General features: G+C 58.2%; 7 non-coding genes and 4 pseudogenes across 7 annotated transcripts; all 11 read left to right on the top strand.

Annotated features, from left to right (window-relative positions):
• The first annotated feature begins 1,179 nt into the window (after positions 1–1,179).
• Positions 1,180–1,298, top strand: LOC145426904 (5S ribosomal RNA). Its single transcript, XR_013907625.1, has one exon. It is a non-coding gene; the product is annotated as a 5S ribosomal RNA (ribosomal RNA).
• A 2,082-nt stretch (positions 1,299–3,380) lies between these two features.
• On the top strand, positions 3,381–3,499 carry LOC145427376 (5S ribosomal RNA; annotated as a pseudogene).
• A 705-nt stretch (positions 3,500–4,204) lies between these two features.
• LOC145427130 (5S ribosomal RNA) lies at positions 4,205–4,323 on the top strand. The gene has a single exon (XR_013907854.1). It is a non-coding gene; the product is annotated as a 5S ribosomal RNA (ribosomal RNA).
• Positions 4,324–5,697: 1,374 nt separating this feature from the next.
• Positions 5,698–5,816, top strand: LOC145427324 (5S ribosomal RNA; annotated as a pseudogene).
• A 2,790-nt stretch (positions 5,817–8,606) lies between these two features.
• Positions 8,607–8,725, top strand: LOC145426818 (5S ribosomal RNA). The gene has a single exon (XR_013907537.1). It is a non-coding gene; the product is annotated as a 5S ribosomal RNA (ribosomal RNA).
• Positions 8,726–10,057: 1,332 nt separating this feature from the next.
• LOC145427840 (5S ribosomal RNA) lies at positions 10,058–10,176 on the top strand. The gene has a single exon (XR_013908382.1). It is a non-coding gene; the product is annotated as a 5S ribosomal RNA (ribosomal RNA).
• Positions 10,177–13,789: 3,613 nt separating this feature from the next.
• LOC145426389 (5S ribosomal RNA) lies at positions 13,790–13,908 on the top strand. The gene has a single exon (XR_013907099.1). It is a non-coding gene; the product is annotated as a 5S ribosomal RNA (ribosomal RNA).
• A 1,135-nt stretch (positions 13,909–15,043) lies between these two features.
• Positions 15,044–15,152, top strand: LOC145427479 (5S ribosomal RNA; annotated as a pseudogene).
• A 2,081-nt stretch (positions 15,153–17,233) lies between these two features.
• On the top strand, positions 17,234–17,352 carry LOC145426378 (5S ribosomal RNA). The gene has a single exon (XR_013907088.1). It is a non-coding gene; the product is annotated as a 5S ribosomal RNA (ribosomal RNA).
• Positions 17,353–18,487: 1,135 nt separating this feature from the next.
• On the top strand, positions 18,488–18,596 carry LOC145427478 (5S ribosomal RNA; annotated as a pseudogene).
• Positions 18,597–20,480: 1,884 nt separating this feature from the next.
• Positions 20,481–20,599, top strand: LOC145427599 (5S ribosomal RNA). Its single transcript, XR_013908141.1, has one exon. It is a non-coding gene; the product is annotated as a 5S ribosomal RNA (ribosomal RNA).
• Positions 20,600–21,516: the final 917 nt, after the last annotated feature.

Here is a 21,516-nt window from a genome sequence, read left to right as displayed (position 1 = left end):
GGTCTGTGACTCTTGCTCAGGCCACTTACACCACACCAGGGCCTGTGGCACTGGCTGAGGCCACTTACACCACACCAGGGCCTGTGGCTGCTGGCTGAGGCCACTTACACCACACCAGGGCCTGTGGCTGCTGGCTGAGGTCACTTACACCACACCAGGGCCTGTGGCTGCTGGCTGAGGGCACTTACACCACACCAGTGCCTGTGGCTTCTGGCTGAGGCCACTTACACCACACCAGGGCCTGTGGCTGCTGGCTCAGGCCACTTACACCACACCAGGGCCTGTGGCTGCTGGCTGAGGCCACTTACACCACACCAGGGCCTGTGGCTGCTGGCTGAGGCCACTTACACCACACCAGTGCCTGTGGCTGCTGGCTGAGGCCACTTACACCACACCAGGGCATTAGTTGCTATTGAGGCCCCTTACACCACACCAGGGCCTGTGGCACTGGCTGAGGCCACTTACACCACACCAGGGCCTGTGGCTGCTGGCTGAGGCCACATACACCACAACAGGGCATTAGTTGCTATTGAGGCCAATTACACCACACCAGGGTCTGTGGCTCTTGCTCAGGCCACTTACACCACACCAGGGCCTGTGGCACTGGCTGAGGCCACTTACACTACACCAGGGCCTGTGGCTCTGGCTGAGGCCACTTACACCACACCAGGGCCTGTGGCTGCTGGCTGAGGCCACTTACACCACACCAGGGCCTGTGGCTGCTGGCTGAGGCCACTTACACCACACCAGGGCCTGTGGCTGCTGGCTGAGGCCACTTACACCACACCAGGTCCTGTGGCTGCTGGCTGAGGCCACTTACACCACACCAGTGCCTGTGGCTTCTGGCTGAGGCCACTTACACCACACCAGGGCCTGTGGCTCTTGCTCAGGCCACTCACATCACACCAGGCCCTGCGCTTCTGGCCGAGGCCATCTTCACCAAACCAGGCCCTGTGCTGCTAGCTGTGGCCATGTACAACACACCAGGCCCTGTGCTGGTTCCTGAGGCCATCTTCAACAATCCAGGGCCTGTGCTGTTAGATAAATGCTAAACTGAGCCTTTGGGTTAGGGTATTATGCAAACATGCAGGTATGGTTAAAGGATTGTCTTCGTAACTTCAGGTACTTGCCACCTAATCAGTTGAATCCATAAATTGAGACATTGTGCTGGGGCCAGCAGCTTACGGCCATACCACCCTGAGCATGCCCGACCTCGTCTGATCTCGGAAGCTAAACAGGGCTGGGCTTGGTTAGTACTTGGATGGGAGACTACCTGGGAATACCTGGTGCTGTAAGCCTTTCATTTTCATGTCATTGAACCGCTTTTGATCCAGAGAAGGGGTGTATTAAAAGACCAAAAGCAGCTGCCCATTAATGAGGGCACATTAACGACATTGATTTTGGCTCTTTTCCAATGTCTTGTGCTGCTAGCTGATGCCACCTACACCACACCAGGGCCTGAGTGACCGGCTGGGGCCACTTACACCACATCAGGGCCTGTGGCTGCAGGCTGAGGCCACCTACACCACACCAGGGCATTAGTTGCTATTGAGGCCAATTACACCACACCAGGGTCTGTGACTCTTGCTCAGGCCACTTACACCACACCAGGGCCTGTGGCACTGGCTGAGGCCACTTACACCACACCAGGGCCTGTGGCTGCTGGCTGAGGCCACTTACACCACACCAGGGCCTGTGGCTGCTGGCTGAGGTCACTTACACCACACCAGGGCCTGTGGCTGCTGGCTGAGGGCACTTACACCACACCAGTGCCTGTGGCTTCTGGCTGAGGCCACTTACACTACACCAGGGCCTGTGGCTCTTGCTCAGGCCACTTACACCACACCAGGGCCTGTGGCTGCTGGCTGAGGCCACTTACACCACACCAGGGCCTGTGGCTCTTGCTCAGGCCACTTACACCACACCAGGGCCTGTGGCACTGGCTGAGGCCACTTACACCACACCAGGGCCTGTGGCTGCTGGCTGAGGCCACCTACACCACACCAGGGCATTAGTTGCTATTGAGGCCAATTACACCACACCAGGGTCTGTGACTCTTGCTCAGGCCACTTACACCACACCAGGGCCTGTGGCACTGGCTGAGGCCACTTACACCACACCAGGGCCTGTGGCTGCTGGCTGAGGCCACTTACACCACACCAGGGCCTGTGGCTGCTGGCTGAGGTCACTTACACCACACCAGGGCCTGTGGCTGCTGGCTGAGGGCACTTACACCACACCAGTGCCTGTGGCTTCTGGCTGAGGCCACATACACCACACCAGGGCCTGTGGCTGCTGGCTCAGGCCACTTACACCACACCAGGGCCTGTGGCTGCTGGCTGAGGCCACTACACCACACCAGGGCCTGTGGCTGCTGGCTGAGGCCACTTACACCACACCAGTGCCTGTGGCTGCTGGCTGAGGCCACTTACACCACACCAGGGCATTAGTTGCTATTGAGGCCACTTACACCACATCAGGGCCTTTGGCACTGGCTGAGGCCACTTACACCACACCAGGGCCTGTGGCTGCTGGCTGAGGCCACCTACACCACACCAGGGCATTAGTTGCTATTGAGGCCCCTTATACAACACCGGGGCCTGTGGCACTGGCTGAGGCCACTTACACCACACCAGGGCCTGTGGCTGCTGGCTGAGGCCACCTACACCACACCAGGGCATTAGTTGCTATTGAGGCCAATTACACCACACCAGGGTCTGTGGCTCTTGCTCAGGCCACTTACACCCCACCAGGGCCTGTGGCACTGGTTGAGGCCACTTACACTATACCAGGGCCTGTGGCTCTGGCTGAGGCCACTTACACCACACCAGGGCCTGTGGCTGCTGGCTGAGGCCACTTACACCACACCAGGGCCTGTGGCTGCTGGCTGAGGCCACTTACACCACACCAGGGCCTGTGGCTGCTGGCTGAGGCCACTTACACCACACCAGGGCCTGTGGCTGCTGGCTGAGGCCACTTACACCACACCAGGGCCTGTGGCTGCTGGCTGAGGCCACTTACACCACACCAGTGCCTGTGGCTTCTGGCTGAGGCCACTTACACCACACCAGGGCCTGTGGCTCTTGCTCAGGCCAGTCACATCACACCAGGCCCTGCGCTTCTCGCCGAGGCCATCTTCACCAAACCAGGCCCTGTGCTTCTTGCTGTGGCCATGTACAACACACCAGGCCCTGTGCTGGTTCCTGAGGCCATCTTCAACAATCCAGGGCCTGTGCTGTTAGATAAATGCTAAACTGAGCCTTTGGGTTAGGGTATTATGCAAACATGCAGGTATGGTTAAAGGATTGTCTTCGTAACTTCAGGTACTTGCCACCTAATCTCTTGAATCCATAAATTGAGACATTGTGCTGGGGCCAGCAGCTTACGGCCATACCACCCTGAGCACGCCCGACCTCGTCTAATCTCGGAAGCTAAGCAGGGCTGGGCTTGGTTAGTACTTGGATGGGAGACTGCCTGGGAATACCTGGTGCTATAAGTCTTTCATTTTCATGTCATTGAACCGCTTTTGATCCAGAGAAGGGGTGTATTAAAAGACCAAAAGCAGCTGCCCATTAATGAGGGCACATTAACGACATTGCTTTTGGCTGTTTTCCAATGTCTTGTGCTGCTAGCTGATGCCACCTACACCACACCAGGGCCTGAGTGACCGGCTGAGGCCACTTACACCACATCAGGGCCTGTGGCTGCTGGCTGAGGCCACTTACACCACACCAGGGCCTGTGGCTGCTGGCTGAGGGCACTTACACCACACCAGGGCCTGTGGCTGCTGGCTGAGGCCACCTACACCACACCAGGGCCTGTGGCTGCTGGCTGAGGCCACTTACACCACACCAGTGCCTGTGGCTTCTGGCTGAGGCCACTTGCACCACACCAGGGCCTGTGGCTCTTGCTCAGGCCACTCACATCACACCAGGCCCTGCGCTTCTGGCCGAGGCCATCTTCACCAAACCAGGCCCTGTGCTGCTAGCTGTGGCCATGTACAACACACCAGGCCCTGTGCTGGTTCCTGAGGCCATCTTCAACAATCCAGGGCCTGTGCTGTTAGATAAATGCTAAACTGAGCCTTTGGGTTAGGGTATTATGCAAACATGCAGGTATGGTTAAAGGATTGTCTTCGTAACTTCAGGTACTTGCCACCTAATCAGTTGAATCCATAAATTGAGACATTGTGCTGGGGCCAGCAGCTTACGGCCATACCACCCTGAGCATGCCCGACCTCGTCTGATCTCGGAAGCTAAGCAGGGCTGGGCTTGGTTAGTATTTGGATGGGAGACTACCTGGGAATACCTGGTGCTGTAAGCCTTTCATTTTCATGTCATTGAACCGCTTTTGATCCAGAGAAGGGGTGTATTAAAAGACCAAAAGCAGCTGCCCATTAATGAGGGCACATTAACGACATTGCTTTTGGCTCTTTTCCAATGTCTTGTGCTGCTAGCTGATGCCGCCTACACCACACCAGGGCCTGAGTGACCGGCTGGGGCCACTTACACCACATCAGGGCCTGTGGCTGCTGGCTGAGGCCACTTACACCACACCAGGGCCTGTGGCTGCTGGCTGAGGGCACTTACACCACACCAGTGCCTGTGGCTTCTGGCTGAGGCCACTTACACCACACCAGGGCCTGTGGCTCTTGCTCAGGCCACTTACACCACACCAGGGCCTGTGGCACTGGCTGAGGCCACTTACACCACACCAGGGCCTGTGGCTGCTGGCTGAGGCCACCTACACCACACCAGGGCATTAGTTGCTATTGAGGCCAATTACACCACACCAGGGTCTGTGACTCTTGCTCAGGCCACTTACACCACACCAGGGCCTGTGGCACTGGCTGAGGCCACTTACACCACACCAGGGCCTGTGGCTGCTGGCTGAGGCCACTTACACCACACCAGGGCCTGTGGCTGCTGGCTGAGGTCACTTACACCACACCAGGGCCTGTGGCTGCTGGCTGAGGGCACTTACACCACACCAGTGCCTGTGGCTGCTGGCTGAGGCCACTTACACCACACCAGGGCATTAGTTGCTATTGAGGCCACTTACACCACACCAGGGTCTGTGGCTCTTGCTCAGGCCACTTACACCCCACCAGGGCCTGTGGCACTGGTTGAGGCCACTTACACTATACCAGGGCCTGTGGCTCTGGCTGAGGCCACTTACACCACACCAGGGCCTGTGGCTGCTGGCTGAGGCCACTTACACCACACCAGGGCCTGTGGCTGCTGGCTGAGGCCACTTACACCACACCAGGGCCTGTGGCTGCTGGCTGAGGCCACTTACACCACACCAGGGCCTGTGGCTGCTGGCTGAGGCCACTTACACCACACCAGTGCCTGTGGCTTCTGGCTGAGGCCACTTACACCACACCAGGGCCTGTGGCTCTTGCTCAGGCCAGTCACATCACACCAGGCCCTGCGCTTCTCGCCGAGGCCATCTTCACCAAACCAGGCCCTGTGCTTCTTGCTGTGGCCATGTACAACACACCAGGCCCTGTGCTGGTTCCTGAGGCCATCTTCAACAATCCAGGGCCTGTGCTGTTAGATAAATGCTAAACTGAGCCTTTGGGTTAGGGTATTATGCAAACATGCAGGTATGGTTAAAGGATTGTCTTCGTAACTTCAGGTACTTCCCACCTAATCAGTTGAATCCATAAATTGAGACATTGTGCTGGGGCCAGCAGCTTACGGCCATACCACCCTGAGCACGCCCGACCTCGTCTAATCTCGGAAGCTAAGCAGGGCTGGGCTTGGTTAGTACTTGGATGGGAGACTGCCTGGGAATACCTGGTGCTATAAGCCTTTCATTTTCATGTCATTGAACCGCTTTTGATCCAGAGAAGGGGTGTATTAAAAGACCAAAAGCAGCTGCCCATTAATGAGGGCACATTAACGACATTGCTTTTGGCTGTTTTCCAATGTCTTGTGCTGCTAGCTGATGCCACCTACACCACACCAGGGCCTGAGTGACCGGCTGGGGCCACTTACACCACATCAGGGCCTGTGGCTGCTGGATGAGGCCACTTACACCACACCAGGGCCTGTGGCTGCGGGCTGAGGCCACTTACACCACACCAGGGCATTAGTTGCTATTGAGGCCAATTACACCACACCAGGGTCTGTGGCTCTTGCTCAGGCCACTTACACCACACCAGGGCCTGGGGCTGCTGGCTGAGGCCACTTACACCACACCAGGGCCTGTGGCTGCTGGCTGAGGCCACCTACACCACACCAGGGCATTAGTTGCTATTGAGGCCAATTACACCACACCAGGGTCTGTGACTCTTGCTCAGGCCACTTACACCACACCAGGGCCTGTGGCACTGGCTGAGGCCACTTACACCACACCAGGGCCTGTGGCTGCTGGCTGAGGCCACTTACACCACACCATGGCCTGTGGCTGCTGGCTGAGGCCACTTACACCACACCAGGGCCTGTGGCTGCTGGCTGAGGCCACTTACACCACACCAGGGCCTGTGGCTGCTGGCTGAGGGCACTTACACCACACCAGTGCCTGTGGCTCTTGCTCAGGCCACTTACACCACACCAGGGCCTGTGGCTGCTGGCTGAGGCCACTTACACCACACCAGGGCCTATGGCTGCTGGCTGAGGGCACTTACACCACACCAGTGCCTGTGGCTGTTGGCTGAGGCCACTTACACCACACCAGGGCATTAGTTGCTATTGAGGCCCCTTACACCACACCAGGGCCTGTGGCACTGGCTGAGGCCACTTACACCACACCAGGGCCTGTGGCTGCTGGCTGAGGCCACCTACACCAGACCAGGGCATTAGTTGCTATTGAGGCCAATTACACCACACCAGGGTCGGTGGCTCTTGCTCAGGCCACTTACACCACACCAGGGCCTGTGGCACTGGCTGAGGCCACTTACACCGCACCAGGGCCTGTGGCTGCTGGCTGAGGCCACCTACACCACACCAGGGCATTAGTTGCTATTGAGGCCAATTACACCACACCAGGGTCTGTGACTCTTGCTCAGGCCACTTACACCACACCAGGGCCTGTGGCACTGGCTGAGGCCACTTACACCACACCAGGGCCTGTGGCTGCTGGCTGAGGCCACTTACACCACACCAGGGCCTGTGGCTGCTGGCTGAGGTCACTTACACCACACCAGGGCCTGTGGCTGCTGGCTGAGGGCACTTACACCACACCAGTGCCTGTGGCTTCTGGCTGAGGCCACTTACACCACACCAGGGCCTGTGGCTCTTGCTCAGGCCACTTACACCACACCAGGGCCTGTGCTGCTGGCTGAGGCCACTTACACCACACCAGGGCCTGTGGCTGCTGGCTGAGGCCACTTACACCACACCAGGGCCTGTGGCTGCTGGCTGAGGGCACTTACACCACACCAGTGCCTGTGGCTGCTGGCTGAGGCCACTTACACCACACCAGGGCATTAGTTGCTATTGAGGCCCCTTACACCACACCAGGTGCCTGTGGCTACTGGCTGAGGCCACCTACACCACACCAGGGCCTTAGTTGCTATTGAGGCCAATTACACCACACCAGGGTCTGTGGCTCTTGCTCAGGCCACTTACACCACACCAGGGCCTGTGGCACTGGCTGAGGCCACTTACACCACACCAGGACCTGTGGCTCTGGCTGAGGCCACTTACACCACACCAGGGCCTGTGGCTGCTGGCTGAGGCCACTTACACCACACCAGGGCCTGTGGCTGCTGGCTGAGGCCACTTACACCACACCAGGGCCTGTGGCTGCTGGCTGAGGCCACTTACACCACACCAGGGCCTGTGGCTGCTGGCTGAGGCCACTTACACCACACCAGGGCCTGTGGCACTGGCTGAGGCCACTTACACCACACCAGGACCTGTGGCTCTGGCTGAGGCCACTTACACCACACCAGGACCTGTGGCTCTGGCTGAGGTCACTTACACCACACCAGGGCCTGTGGCTGCTGGCTGAGGCCACTTACACCACACCAGGGCATTAGTTGCTATTGAGGCCACTTACACCACACCAGGGCCTGTGGCTGCTGGCTGAGGCCACCTACACCACACCAGGGCATTAGTTGCTATTGAGGCCAATTACACCACACCAGGGTCTGTGGCTCTTGCTCAGGCCACTTACACCACACCAGGTCCTGTGGCACTGGCTGAGGCCACTTACACCACACCAGGACCTGTGGCTCTGGCTGAGGCCACTTACACCACACCAGGGCCTGTGGCTGCTGGCTGAGGCCACTTACACCACACCAGGGCCTGTGGCTGCTGGCTGAGGCCACTTACACCACACCAGGGCCTGTGGCTGCTGGCTGAGGCCACTTACACCACACCAGTGCCTGTGGCTTCTGGCTCAGGCCACTCACATCACACCAGGCCCTGTGCTGCTAGCTGTGGCCATGTACAACACACCAGGCCCTGTGCTGGTTCCTGAGGCCATCTTCAACAATCCAGGGCCTGTGCTGTTGGATAAATGCTAAACTGAGCCTTTGGGTTAGGGTATTATGCAAACATGCAGGTATGGTTAAAGGATTGTCTTCGTAACTTCAGGTACTTGCCACCTAATCAGTTGAATCCATAAATTGAGACATTGTGCTGGGGCCAGCAGCTTACGGCCATACCACCCTGAGCACGCCCGACCTCGTCTGATCTCGGAAGCTAAGCAGGGCTGGGCTTGGTTGGTACTTGGATGGGAGACTACCTGGGAATACCTGGTGCTGTAAGCCTTTCATTTTCATGTCATTGAACCGCTTTTGATCCAGAGAAGGGGTGTATTAAAAGACCAAAAGCAGCTGCCCATTAATGAGGGCACATTAACGACATTGCTTTTGGCTGTTTTCCAATGTCTTGTGCTGCTAGCTGATGCCACCTACACCACACCAGGGCCTGAGTGACCGGCTGGGGCCACTTACACCACATCAGGTCCTGTGGCTGCTGGCTGAGGCCACTTACACCACACCAGGGCCTGTGGCTGCTGGCTGAGGCCACTTACACCACACCAGGGCATTAGTTGCTATTGAGGCCAATTACACCACACCAGGGTCTGTGGCACTGGCTGAGGCCACTTACACCACACCAGGGCCTGTGGCTGCTGGCTGAGGCCACTTACACCACACCAGGGCCTGTGGCTGCTGGCTGAGGTCACTTACACCACACCAGGGCATTAGTTGCTATTGAGGCCCCTTACACCACACCAGTGCCTGTGGCTTCTGGCTGAGGCCACTTACACCACACCAGGGCCTGTGGCTCTTGCTCAGGCCACTTACACCACACCAGGGCCTGTGGCTGCTGGCTGAGGCCACTTACACCACACCAGGGCCTGTGGCTGCTGGCTGAGGCCACTTACACCACACCAGGGCATTAGTTGCTATTGAGGCCACTTACACCACACCAGGGCCTGTGGCTGCTGGCTGAGGCCACTTACACCACACCAGGGCATAAGTTGCTATTGAGGCCAATTACACCACACCAGGGTCTTTGGCTCTTGCTCAGGCCACTTACACCACACCAGGGCCTGTGGCACTGGCTGAGGCCACTTACACCACACCAGGGCCTGTGGCTCTGGCTGAGTCCACTTACACCACACCAGGGCCTGTGGCTGCTGGCTGAGGCCACTTACACCACACCAGGGCCTGTGGCTGCTGGCTGAGGCCACTTACACCACACCAGGGCCTGTGGCTGCTGGCTGAGGCCACTTACACCACACCAGTGCCTGTGGCTTCTGGCTGAGGCCACTTACACCACACCAGGGCCTGTGGCTCTTGCTCAGGCCACTCACATCACACCAGGCCCTGCGCTTCTGGCCGAGGCCATCTTCACCAAACCAGGCCCTGTGCTGCTAGCTGTGGCCATGTACAACACACCAGGCCCTGTGCTGGTTCCTGAGGCCATCTTCAACAATCCATGGCCTGTGCTGTTAGATAAATGCTAAACTGAGCCTTTGGGTTAGGGTATTATGCAAACATGCAGGTATGGTTAAAGGATTGTCTTCGTAACTTCAGGTACTTGCCACCTAATCAGTTGAATCCATAAATTGAGACATTGTGCTGGGGCCAGCAGCTTACGGCCATACCACCCTGAGCACGCCCGACCTCGTCTGATCTCGGAAGCTAAGCAGGGCTGGGCTTGGTTAGTACTTGGATGGGAGACTACCTGGGAATACCTGGTGCTGTAAGCCTTTCATTTTCATGTCATTGAACCGCTTTTGATCCAGAGAAGGGGTGTATTAAAAGACCAAAAGCAGCTGCCCATTAATGAGGGCACATTAACGACATTGATTTTGGCTCTTTTCCAATGTCTTGTGCTGCTAGCTGATGCCACCTACACCACACCAGGGCCTGAGTGACCGGCTGGGGCCACTTACACCACATCAGGGCCTGTGGCTGCTGGCTGAGGCCACCTACACCACACCAGGGCATTAGTTGCTATTGAGGCCAATTACACCACACCAGGGTCTGTGACTCTTGCTCAGGCCACTTACACCACACCAGGGCCTGTGGCACTGGCTGAGGCCACTTACACCACACCAGGGCCTGTGGCTGCTGGCTGAGGCCACTTACACCACACCAGGGCCTGTGGCTGCTGGCTGAGGTCACTTACACCACACCAGGGCCTGTGGCTGCTGGCTGAGGGCACTTACACCACACCAGTGCCTGTGGCTTCTGGCTGAGGCCACTTACACCACACCAGGGCCTGTGGCTCTTGCTCAGGCCACTTACACCACACCAGGGCCTGTGGCTGCTGGCTGAGGCCACTTACACCACACCAGGGCCTGTGGCTCTTGCTCAGGCCACTTACACCACACCAGGGCCTGTGGCACTGGCTGAGGCCACTTACACCACACCAGGGCCTGTGGCTGCTGGCTGAGGCCACCTACACCACACCAGGGCATTAGTTGCTATTGAGGCCAATTACACCACACCAGGGTCTGTGACTCTTGCTCAGGCCACTTACACCACACCAGGGCCTGTGGCACTGCCTGAGGCCACTTACACCACACCAGGGCCTGTGGCTGCTGGCTGAGGCCACTTACACCACACCAGGGCCTGTGGCTGCTGGCTGAGGTCACTTACACCACACCAGGGCCTGTGGCTGCTGGCTGAGGGCACTTACACCACACCAGTGCCTGTGGCTTCTGGCTGAGGCCACATAAACCACACCAGGGCCTGTGGCTGCTGGCTCAGGCCACTTACACCACACCAGGGCCTGTGGCTGCTGGCTGAGGCCACTTACACCACACCAGGGCCTGTGGCTGCTGGCTGAGGCCACTTACACCACACCAGTGCCTGTGGCTGCTGGCTGAGGCCACTTACACCACACCAGGGCATTAGTTGCTATTGAGGCCACTTACACCACATCAGGGCCTTTGGCACTGGCTGAGGCCACTTACACCACACCAGGGCCTGTGGCTGCTGGCTGAGGCCACCTACACCACACCAGGGCATTAGTTGCTATTGAGGCCCCTTACACCACACCAGGGCCTGTGGCACTGGCTGAGGCCACTTACACCACACCAGGGCCTGTGGCTGCTGGCTGAGGCCACCTACACCACACCAGGGCATTAGTTGCTATTGAGGCCAATTACACCACACCAGGGTCTGTGGCTCTTGCTCAGGCCACTTACACCCCACCAGGGCCTGTGGCACTGGTTGAGGCCACTTACACTATACCAGGGCCTGTGGCTCTGGCTGAGGCCACTTACACCACACCAGGGCCTGTGGCTGCTGGCTGAGGCCACTTACACCACACCAGGGCCTGTGGCTGCTGGCTGAGGCCACTTACACCACACCATGGCCTGTGGCTGCTGGCTGAGGCCACTTACACCACACCAGGGCATTAGTTGCTATTGAGGCCCCTTACACCACACCAGGGCCTGTGGCACTGGCTGAGGCCACTTACACCACACCAGGGCCTGTGGCTGCTGGCTGAGGCCACCTACACCAGACCAGGGCATTAGTTGCTATTGAGGCCAATTACACCACACCAGGGTCGGTGGCTCTTGCTCAGGCCACTTACACCACACCAGGGCCTGTGGCACTGGCTGAAGTCACTTACACCACACCAGGGCCTGTGGCTGCTGGCTGAGGCCACTTACACCACACCAGTGCCTGTGGCTTCTGGCTGAGGCCACTTACACCACACCACGGCCTTATTTGCTTCTGAGGCCACTTACACCACACCAGGGCCTGTGGCTCTGGATGAGGCCACTTACACCACACCAGGGCCTTAGTTGCTATTGAGGCCAATTACACCACACCAGGGCCTGTGGCTCTTGCTCAGGCCACTTACACCACACCAGGGCCTGTGGCTGCTGGCTGAGGCCACTTACACCACACCAGTGCCTGTGGCTTCTGGCTGAGGCGACTTACACCACACCAAGGCCTGTGGCTGCTGGCTGAGGCCACTTACACCACACCAGGGTCTGTGGCTCTTGCTCAGGCCACTTACACCACACCAGGGCCTGTGGCTCCTGGCTGAGGCCACATACACCACAATACGGCCTTATTTGCTTCTGAGGCCACTTACACCACACCAGGGCCTGTGGCTGCTGGCTGAGGCCACTTACACCACACCAGGGCATTAGTTGCTATTGAGGCCAATTACACCACACGAGGGTCTGTGGCTCTTGCTCAGGCCACTTACACCACACCAGGGCCTGTGGCACTGGCTGAGGCCACTTACACCACACCAGGGCCTGTGGCTGCTGGCTGAGGCCACCTACACCACACCAGGGCATTAGTTGCTATTGAGGCCAATTACACCACACCAGGGTCTGTGACTCTTGCTCAGGCCACTTACACCACACCAGTGCCTGTGGCACTGGCTGAGGCCACTTACACCACACCAGGGCCTGTGGCTGCTGGCTGAGGCCACTTACACCACACCAGGGCCTGTGGCTGCTGGCTGAGGCCACTTACACCACACCAGGGCCTGTGGCTTCTGGCTGAGGCCACTTACACCACACCAGGGCCTGTGGCTCTTGCTTGGGCCACTTACACCACACCAGGGCCTGTGGCTGCTGGCTGAGGCCACTTACACCACACCAGGGCCTGTGGCTGCTGGCTGAGGCCACTTACACCACACCAGGGCCTGTGGCTGCTTGTTGAGGGCACTTACACCACACCAGTGCCTGTGGCTGCTGGCTGAGGCCACTTACACCACACCAGGGCATTAGTTGCTATTGAGGCCCCTTACACCACACCAGGGCCTGTGGCACTGGCTGAGGCCACTTACACCACACCAGGGCCTGTGGCTGCTGGCTGAGGCCACTTACACCACACCAGGGCCTTAGTTGCTATTGAGGCCAATTACACCACACCAGGGCCTGTGGCTGCTGGCTGAGGCCACTTACACCACACCAGGGCCTGTGGCTGCTGGCTGAGGCCACTTACACCACACAAGGGCCTGTGGCTGCTGGCTGAGGCCACCTACACCACACCAGGGCCTGTGGCTTCTGGCTGAGGCCACTTACACCACACCAGGGCCTGTGGCTCTTGCTCAGGCCACTCATATCACACCAGACCCTGTGCTTCTGGCCGAGGCCATCTTCACCAAACCTGGCCCTGTGCTGCTTGCTGTGGCCATGTACAACACACCAGGCCCTGTGCTGGTTCCTGAGGCCATCTTCAACAATCCAGGGCCTGTGCTGTTAGATAAATGCTAAACTGAGCCTTTGGGTTAGGGTATTATGCAAAAATGCAGGTATGGTTAAAGGATTGTCTTCGTAACTTCAGGTACTTGCCACCTAATCAGTTGAATCCATAAATTGAGACATTGTGCTGGGGCCAGCAGCTTACGGCCATACCACCCTGAGCACGCCCGACCTCGTCTGATCTCGGAAGCTAAGCAGGGCTGGGCTTGGTTAGTACTTGGATGGGAGACCGCCTGGGAATACCTGGTGCTGTAAGCATTTCATTTTCATGTCACTGAACCACTTTTGATCCAGAGAAGGGGTGTATTAAAAGACCAAAAGCAGCTGCCCATTAATGAGGGCACATTAACGACATTGCTTTTGGCTGTTTTCCAATGTCTTGTGCTGCTAGCTGATGCCACCTACACCACACCAGGGCCTGAGTGACCGGCTGGGGCCACTTACACCACATCAGGGCCTGTGGCTGCTGGCTGAGGCCACTTACACCACACCAGGGCCTGTGGCTGTTGGCTGAGGTCACTTACACCACACCAGGGCCTGTGGCTGCTGGCTGAGGCCACCTACACCACACCAGGGCCTTAGTTGCTATTGAGGCCAATTACACCACACCAGGGTCTGTGGCTCTTGCTCAAGCCACTTACACCACACCAGGGCCTGTGGCTGCTGGCTGAGGCCACTTACACCACACCAGGGCATTAGTTGCTATTGAGGCCACTGACACCACACCAGGGCCTGTGGCTGCTGGCTGAGGCCACCTACACCACACCAGGGCATTAGTTGCTATTGAGGCCAATTACACCACACCAGGGTCTTTGGCTCTTGCTCAGGCCACTTACACCACACCAGGGCCTGTGGCAGTGGCTGAGGCCACTTACACCACACCAGGGCCTGTGGCTCTGGCTGAGGCCACTTACACCACACCAGGGCCTGTGGCTGCTGGCTGAGGCCACTTACACCACACCAGGGCCTGTGGCTGCTGGCTGAGGCCACTTACACCACACCAGGGCCTGTGGCTGCTGGCTGAGGCCACTTACACCACACCAGTGCCTGTGGCTTCTGGCTGAGGCCACTTACACCACACCAGGGCCTGTGGCTCTTGCTCAGGCCACTCACATCACACCAGGCCCTGCGCTTCTGGCCGAGGCCATCTTCACCAAACCAGGCCCTGTGCTGCTAGCTGTGGCCATGTACAACACACCAGGCCCTGTGCTGGTTCCTGAGGCCATCTTCAACAATCCATGGCCTGTGCTGTTAGATAAATGCTAAACTGAGCCTTTGGGTTAGGGTATTATGCAAACATGCAGGTATGGTTAAAGGATTGTCTTCGTAACTTCAGGTACTTGCCACCTAATCAGTTGAATCCATAAATTGAGACATTGTGCTGGGGCCAGCAGCTTACGGCCATACCACCCTGAGCACGCCCGACCTCGTCTGATCTCGGAAGCTAAGCAGGGCTGGGCTTGGTTTGTACTTGGATGGGAGACTACCTGGTGCTGTAAGCCTTTCATTTTCATGTCATTGAACCGCTTTTGATCCAGAGAAGGGGTGTATTAAAAGACCAAAAGCAGCTGCCCATTAATGATGGCACATTAACGACATTGCTTTTGGCTGTTTTACAATGTCTTGTGCTGCTAGCTGATGCCACCTACACCACACCAGGGCCTGAGTGACCGGCTGGGGCCACTTACACCACATCAGGGCCTGTGGCTGCTGGCTGAGGCCACTTACACCACACCAGGGCCTGTGGCTGCTGGCTGAGGCCACTTACACCACACCAGGGCATTAGTTGCTATTGAGGCCAATTACACCACACCAGGGTCTGTGGCTCTTGCTCAGGCCACTTACACCACACCAGGGCCTGTGGCACTGGCTGAGGCCACTTACACCGCACCAGGGCCTGTGGCTGCTGGCTGAGGCCACCTACACCACACCAGGGCATTAGTTGCTATTGAGGCCAATTACACCACACCAGGGTCTGTGACTCTTGCTCAGGCCACTTACACCACACCAGGGCCTGTGGCACTGGCTGAGGCCACTTACACCACACCAGGGCCTGTGGCTGCTGGCTGAGGCCACTTACACCACACCAGGGCCTGTGGCTGCTGGCTGAGGTCACTTACACCACACCAGGGCCTGTGGCTGCTGGCTGAGGGCACTTACACCACACCAGTGCCTGTGGCTTCTGGCTGAGGCCACTTACACCACACCAGGGCCTGTGGCTCTTGCTCAGGCCACTTACACCACACCAGGGCCTGTGCTGCTGGCTGAGGCCACTTACACCACACCAGGGCCTGTGGCTGCTGGCTGAGGCCACTTACACCACACCAGGGCCTGTGGCTGCTGGCTGAGGGCACTTACACCACACCAGTGCCTGTGGCTGCTGGCTGAGGCCACTTACACCACACCAGGGCATTAGTTGCTATTGAGGCCCCTTACACCACACCAGGGCCTGTGGCACTGGCTGAGGCCACTTACACCACACCAGGGCCTGTGGCTGCTGGCTGAGGCCACCTACACCACACCAGGGCATTAGTTGCTATTGAGGCCAATTACACCACACCAGGGTCTGTGGCTCTTGCTCAGGCCACTTACACCACACCAGGGCCTGTGGCACTGGCTGAGGCCACTTACACTACACCAGGGCCTGTGGCTCTGGCTGAGGCCACTTACACCACACCAGGGCCTGTGGCTGCTGGCTGAGGCCACTTACACCACACCAGGGCCTGTGGCTTCTGGCTGAGGCCACTTACACCACACCAGGGCCTGTGGCTCTTGCTTGGGCCACTTACACCACACCAGGGCCTGTGGCTGCTGGCTGAGGCCACTTACACCACACCAGGGCCTGTGGCTGCTGGCTGAGGCCACTTACACCACACCAGGGCCTGTGGCTGCTTGTTGAGGGCACTTACACCACACCAGTGCCTGTGGCTGCTGGCTGAGGCCACTTACACCACACCAGGGCATTAGTTGCTATTGAGGCCCCTTACACCACACCAGGGCCTGTGGCACTGGCTGAGGCCACTTACACCACACCAGGGCCTGTGGCTGCTGGCTGAGGCCACTTACACCACACCAGGGCCTTAGTTGCTATTGAGGCCAATTACACCACACCAGGGCCTGTGGCTGCTGGCTGAGGCCACTTACACCACACCAGGGCCTGTGGCTGCTGGCTGAGGCCACTTACACCACACAAGGGCCTGTGGCTGCTGGCTGAGGCCACCTACACCACACCAGGGCCTGTGGCTTCTGGCTGAGGCCACTTACACCACACCAGGGCCTGTGGCTCTTGCTCAGGCCACTCATATCACACCAGACCCTGTGCTTCTGGCCGAGGCCATCTTCACCAAACCTGGCCCTGTGCTGCTTGCTGTGGCCATGTACAACACACCAGGCCCTGTGCTGGTTCCTGAGGCCATCTTCAACAATCCAGGGCCTGTGCTGTTAGATAAATGCTAAACTGAGCCTTTGGGTTAGGGTATTATGCAAAAATGCAGGTATGGTTAAAGGATTGTCTTCGTAACTTCAGGTACTTGCCACCTAATCAGTTGAATCCATAAATTGAGACATTGTGCTGGGGCCAGCAGCTTACGGCCATACCACCCTGAGCACGCCCGACCTCGTCTGATCTCGGAAGCTAAGCAGGGCTGGGCTTGGTTAGTACTTGGATGGGAGACCGCCTGGGAATACCTGGTGCTGTAAGCATTTCATTTTCATGTCACTGAACCACTTTTGATCCAGAGAAGGGGTGTATTAAAAGACCAAAAGCAGCTGCCCATTAATGAGGGCACATTAACGACATTGCTTTTGGCTGTTTTCCAATGTCTTGTGCTGCTAGCTGATGCCACCTACACCACACCAGGGCCTGAGTGACCGGCTGGGGCCACTTACACCACATCAGGGCCTGTGGCTGCTGGCTGAGGCCACTTACACCACACCAGGGCCTGTGGCTGTTGGCTGAGGTCACTTACACCACACCAGGGCCTGTGGCTGCTGGCTGAGGCCACCTACACCACACCAGGGCCTTAGTTGCTATTGAGGCCAATTACACCACACCAGGGTCTGTGGCTCTTGCTCAAGCCACTTACACCACACCAGGGCCTGTGGCTGCTGGCTGAGGCCACTTACACCACACCAGGGCATTAGTTGCTATTGAGGCCACTGACACCACACCAGGGCCTGTGGCTGCTGGCTGAGGCCACCTACACCACACCAGGGCATTAGTTGCTATTGAGGCCAATTACACCACACCAGGGTCTTTGGCTCTTGCTCAGGCCACTTACACCACACCAGGGCCTGTGGCAGTGGCTGAGGCCACTTACACCACACCAGGGCCTGTGGCTCTGGCTGAGGCCACTTACACCACACCAGGGCCTGTGGCTGCTGGCTGAGGCCACTTACACCACACCAGGGCCTGTGGCTGCTGGCTGAGGCCACTTACACCACACCAGGGCCTGTGGCTGCTGGCTGAGGCCACTTACACCACACCAGTGCCTGTGGCTTCTGGCTGAGGCCACTTACACCACACCAGGGCCTGTGGCTCTTGCTCAGGCCACTCACATCACACCAGGCCCTGCGCTTCTGGCCGAGGCCATCTTCACCAAACCAGGCCCTGTGCTGCTAGCTGTGGCCATGTACAACACACCAGGCCCTGTGCTGGTTCCTGAGGCCATCTTCAACAATCCATGGCCTGTGCTGTTAGATAAATGCTAAACTGAGCCTTTGGGTTAGGGTATTATGCAAACATGCAGGTATGGTTAAAGGATTGTCTTCGTAACTTCAGGTACTTGCCACCTAATCAGTTGAATCCATAAATTGAGACATTGTGCTGGGGCCAGCAGCTTACGGCCATACCACCCTGAGCACGCCCGACCTCGTCTGATCTCGGAAGCTAAGCAGGGCTGGGCTTGGTTTGTACTTGGATGGGAGACTACCTGGTGCTGTAAGCCTTTCATTTTCATGTCATTGAACCGCTTTTGATCCAGAGAAGGGGTGTATTAAAAGACCAAAAGCAGCTGCCCATTAATGATGGCACATTAACGACATTGCTTTTGGCTGTTTTACAATGTCTTGTGCTGCTAGCTGATGCCACCTACACCACACCAGGGCCTGAGTGACCGGCTGGGGCCACTTACACCACATCAGGGCCTGTGGCTGCTGGCTGAGGCCACTTACACCACACCAGGGCCTGTGGCTGCTGGCTGAGGCCACTTACACCACACCAGGGCATTAGTTGCTATTGAGGCCAATTACACCACACCAGGGTCTGTGGCTCTTGCTCAGGCCACTTACACCACACCAGGGCCTGTGGCACTGGCTGAGGCCACTTACACCGCACCAGGGCCTGTGGCTGCTGGCTGAGGCCACCTACACCACACCAGGGCATTAGTTGCTATTGAGGCCAATTACACCACACCAGGGTCTGTGACTCTTGCTCAGGCCACTTACACCACACCAGGGCCTGTGGCACTGGCTGAGGCCACTTACACCACACCAGGGCCTGTGGCTGCTGGCTGAGGCCACTTACACCACACCAGGGCCTGTGGCTGCTGGCTGAGGTCACTTACACCACACCAGGGCCTGTGGCTGCTGGCTGAGGGCACTTACACCACACCAGTGCCTGTGGCTTCTGGCTGAGGCCACTTACACCACACCAGGGCCTGTGGCTCTTGCTCAGGCCACTTACACCACACCAGGGCCTGTGCTGCTGGCTGAGGCCACTTACACCACACCAGGGCCTGTGGCTGCTGGCTGAGGCCACTTACACCACACCAGGGCCTGTGGCTGCTGGCTGAGGGCACTTACACCACACCAGTGCCTGTGGCTGCTGGCTGAGGCCACTTACACCACACCAGGGCATTAGTTGCTATTGAGGCCCCTTACACCACACCAGGGCCTGTGGCACTGGCTGAGGCCACTTACACCACACCAGGGCCTGTGGCTGCTGGCTGAGGCCACCTACACCACACCAGGGCATTAGTTGCTATTGAGGCCAATTACACCACACCAGGGTCTGTGGCTCTTGCTCAGGCCACTTACACCACACCAGGGCCTGTGGCACTGGCTGAGGCCACTTACACTACACCAGGGCCTGTGGCTCTGGCTGAGGCCACTTACACCACACCAGGGCCTGTGGCTGCTGGCTGAGGCCACTTACACCACACCAGGGCCTGTGGCTGCTGGCTGAGGCCACTTACACCACACCAGGGCCTGTGGCTGCTGGCTGAGGCCACTTACACCACACCAGGGTCTGTGGCTCTTGCTCAGGCCACTTACACCACACCAGGGCCTGTGGCACTGGCTGAGGCCACTTACACCGCACCAGGGCCTGTGGCTCTGGCTGAGGCCACTTACACCACACCAGGGCCTGTGGCTGCTGGCTGAGGCCACTTACACCACACCAGGGCCTGTGGCTGCTGGCTGAGGCCACTTACACCACACCAGGGCCTGTGGCTGCTGGCTGAGGCCACTTACACCACACCAGTGCCTGTGGCTTCTGGCTGAGGCCACTTACACCACACCAGGGCCTGTGGCTCTTGCTCAGGCCACTCACATCACACCAGGCCCTGCGCTTCTGGCCGAGGCCATCTTCACCAAACCAGGCCCTGTGCTGCTAGCTGTGGCCATGTACAACACACCAGGCCCTGTGCTGGTTCCTGAGGCCATCTTCAACAATCCAGGGCCTGTGCTGTTAGATAAATGCTAAACTGAGCCTTTGGGTTAGGGTATTATGCAAACATGCAGGTATGGTTAAAGGATTGTCTTCGTAACTTCAGGTACTTGCCACCTAATCAGTTGAATCCATAAATTGAGACATTGTGCTGGGGCCAGCAGCTTACGGCCATACCACCCTGAGCACGCCCGACCTCGTCTGATCTCGGAAGCTAAGCAGGGCTGGGCTTGGTTAGTACTTGGATGGGAGACCGCCTGGGAATACCTGGTGCTGTAAGCCTTTCATTTTCATGCCATTGAACCGCTTTTGATCCAGAGAAGGGGTGTATTAAAAGACCAAAAGCAGCTGCCCATTAATGAGGGCACATTAACGACATTGCTTTTGGCTGTTTTCCAATGTCTTGTGCTGCTAGCTGATGCCACCTACACCACACCAGGGCCTGAGTGACCAGCTGGGGCCACGTACACCACATCAGGGCCTGTGGCTGCTGGCTGAGGCCACTTACACCACACCAGGGCCTGTGGCTGCTGGCTGAGGCCACTTACACCACACCAGGGCCTGTGGCTGCTGGCTGAGGCCACCTACACCACACCAGGGCCTTAGTTGCTATTGAGGCCAATTACACCACAACAGGGTCTGTGGCTCTTGCTCAGGCCACTTACACCACACCAGGGCCTGTGGCACTGGCTGAGGCCACTTACACCACACCAGGACCTGTGGCTCTGGCTGAGGCCACTTACACCACACCAGGGCCTGTGGCTGCTGGCTGAGGCCACTTACACCACACCAGGGCCTGTGGCTGCTGGCTGAGGCCACTTACACCACACCAGGGCCTGTGGCTGCTGGCTGAGGCCACTTACACCACACCAGGGCCTGTGGCTGCTGGCTGAGGCCACTTACACCACACCAGGGCCTGTGGCACTGGCTGAGGCCACTTACACCACACCAGGACCTGTGGCTCTGGCTGAGGCCACTTACACCACACCCGGACCTGTGGCTCTGGCTGAGGCCACTTACACCACACCAGGGCCTGTGGCTGCTGGCTGAGGCCACTTACACCACACCAGGGCATTAGTTGCTATTGAGGCCACTTACACCACACCAGGGCCTGTGGCTGCTGGCTGAGGCCACCTACACCACACCAGGGCATTAGTTGCTATTGAGGCCAATTACACCACACCAGGGTCTGTGGCTCT

This window comes from Astatotilapia calliptera, chromosome 3, assembly GCF_964374335.1.
Source record: "Astatotilapia calliptera chromosome 3, fAstCal68.1, whole genome shotgun sequence".
In the NCBI taxonomy this organism is placed as follows: Eukaryota; Metazoa; Chordata; class Actinopteri; order Cichliformes; family Cichlidae; genus Astatotilapia; species Astatotilapia calliptera.
This window is presented reverse-complemented; position numbering and strand designations above follow the sequence as displayed.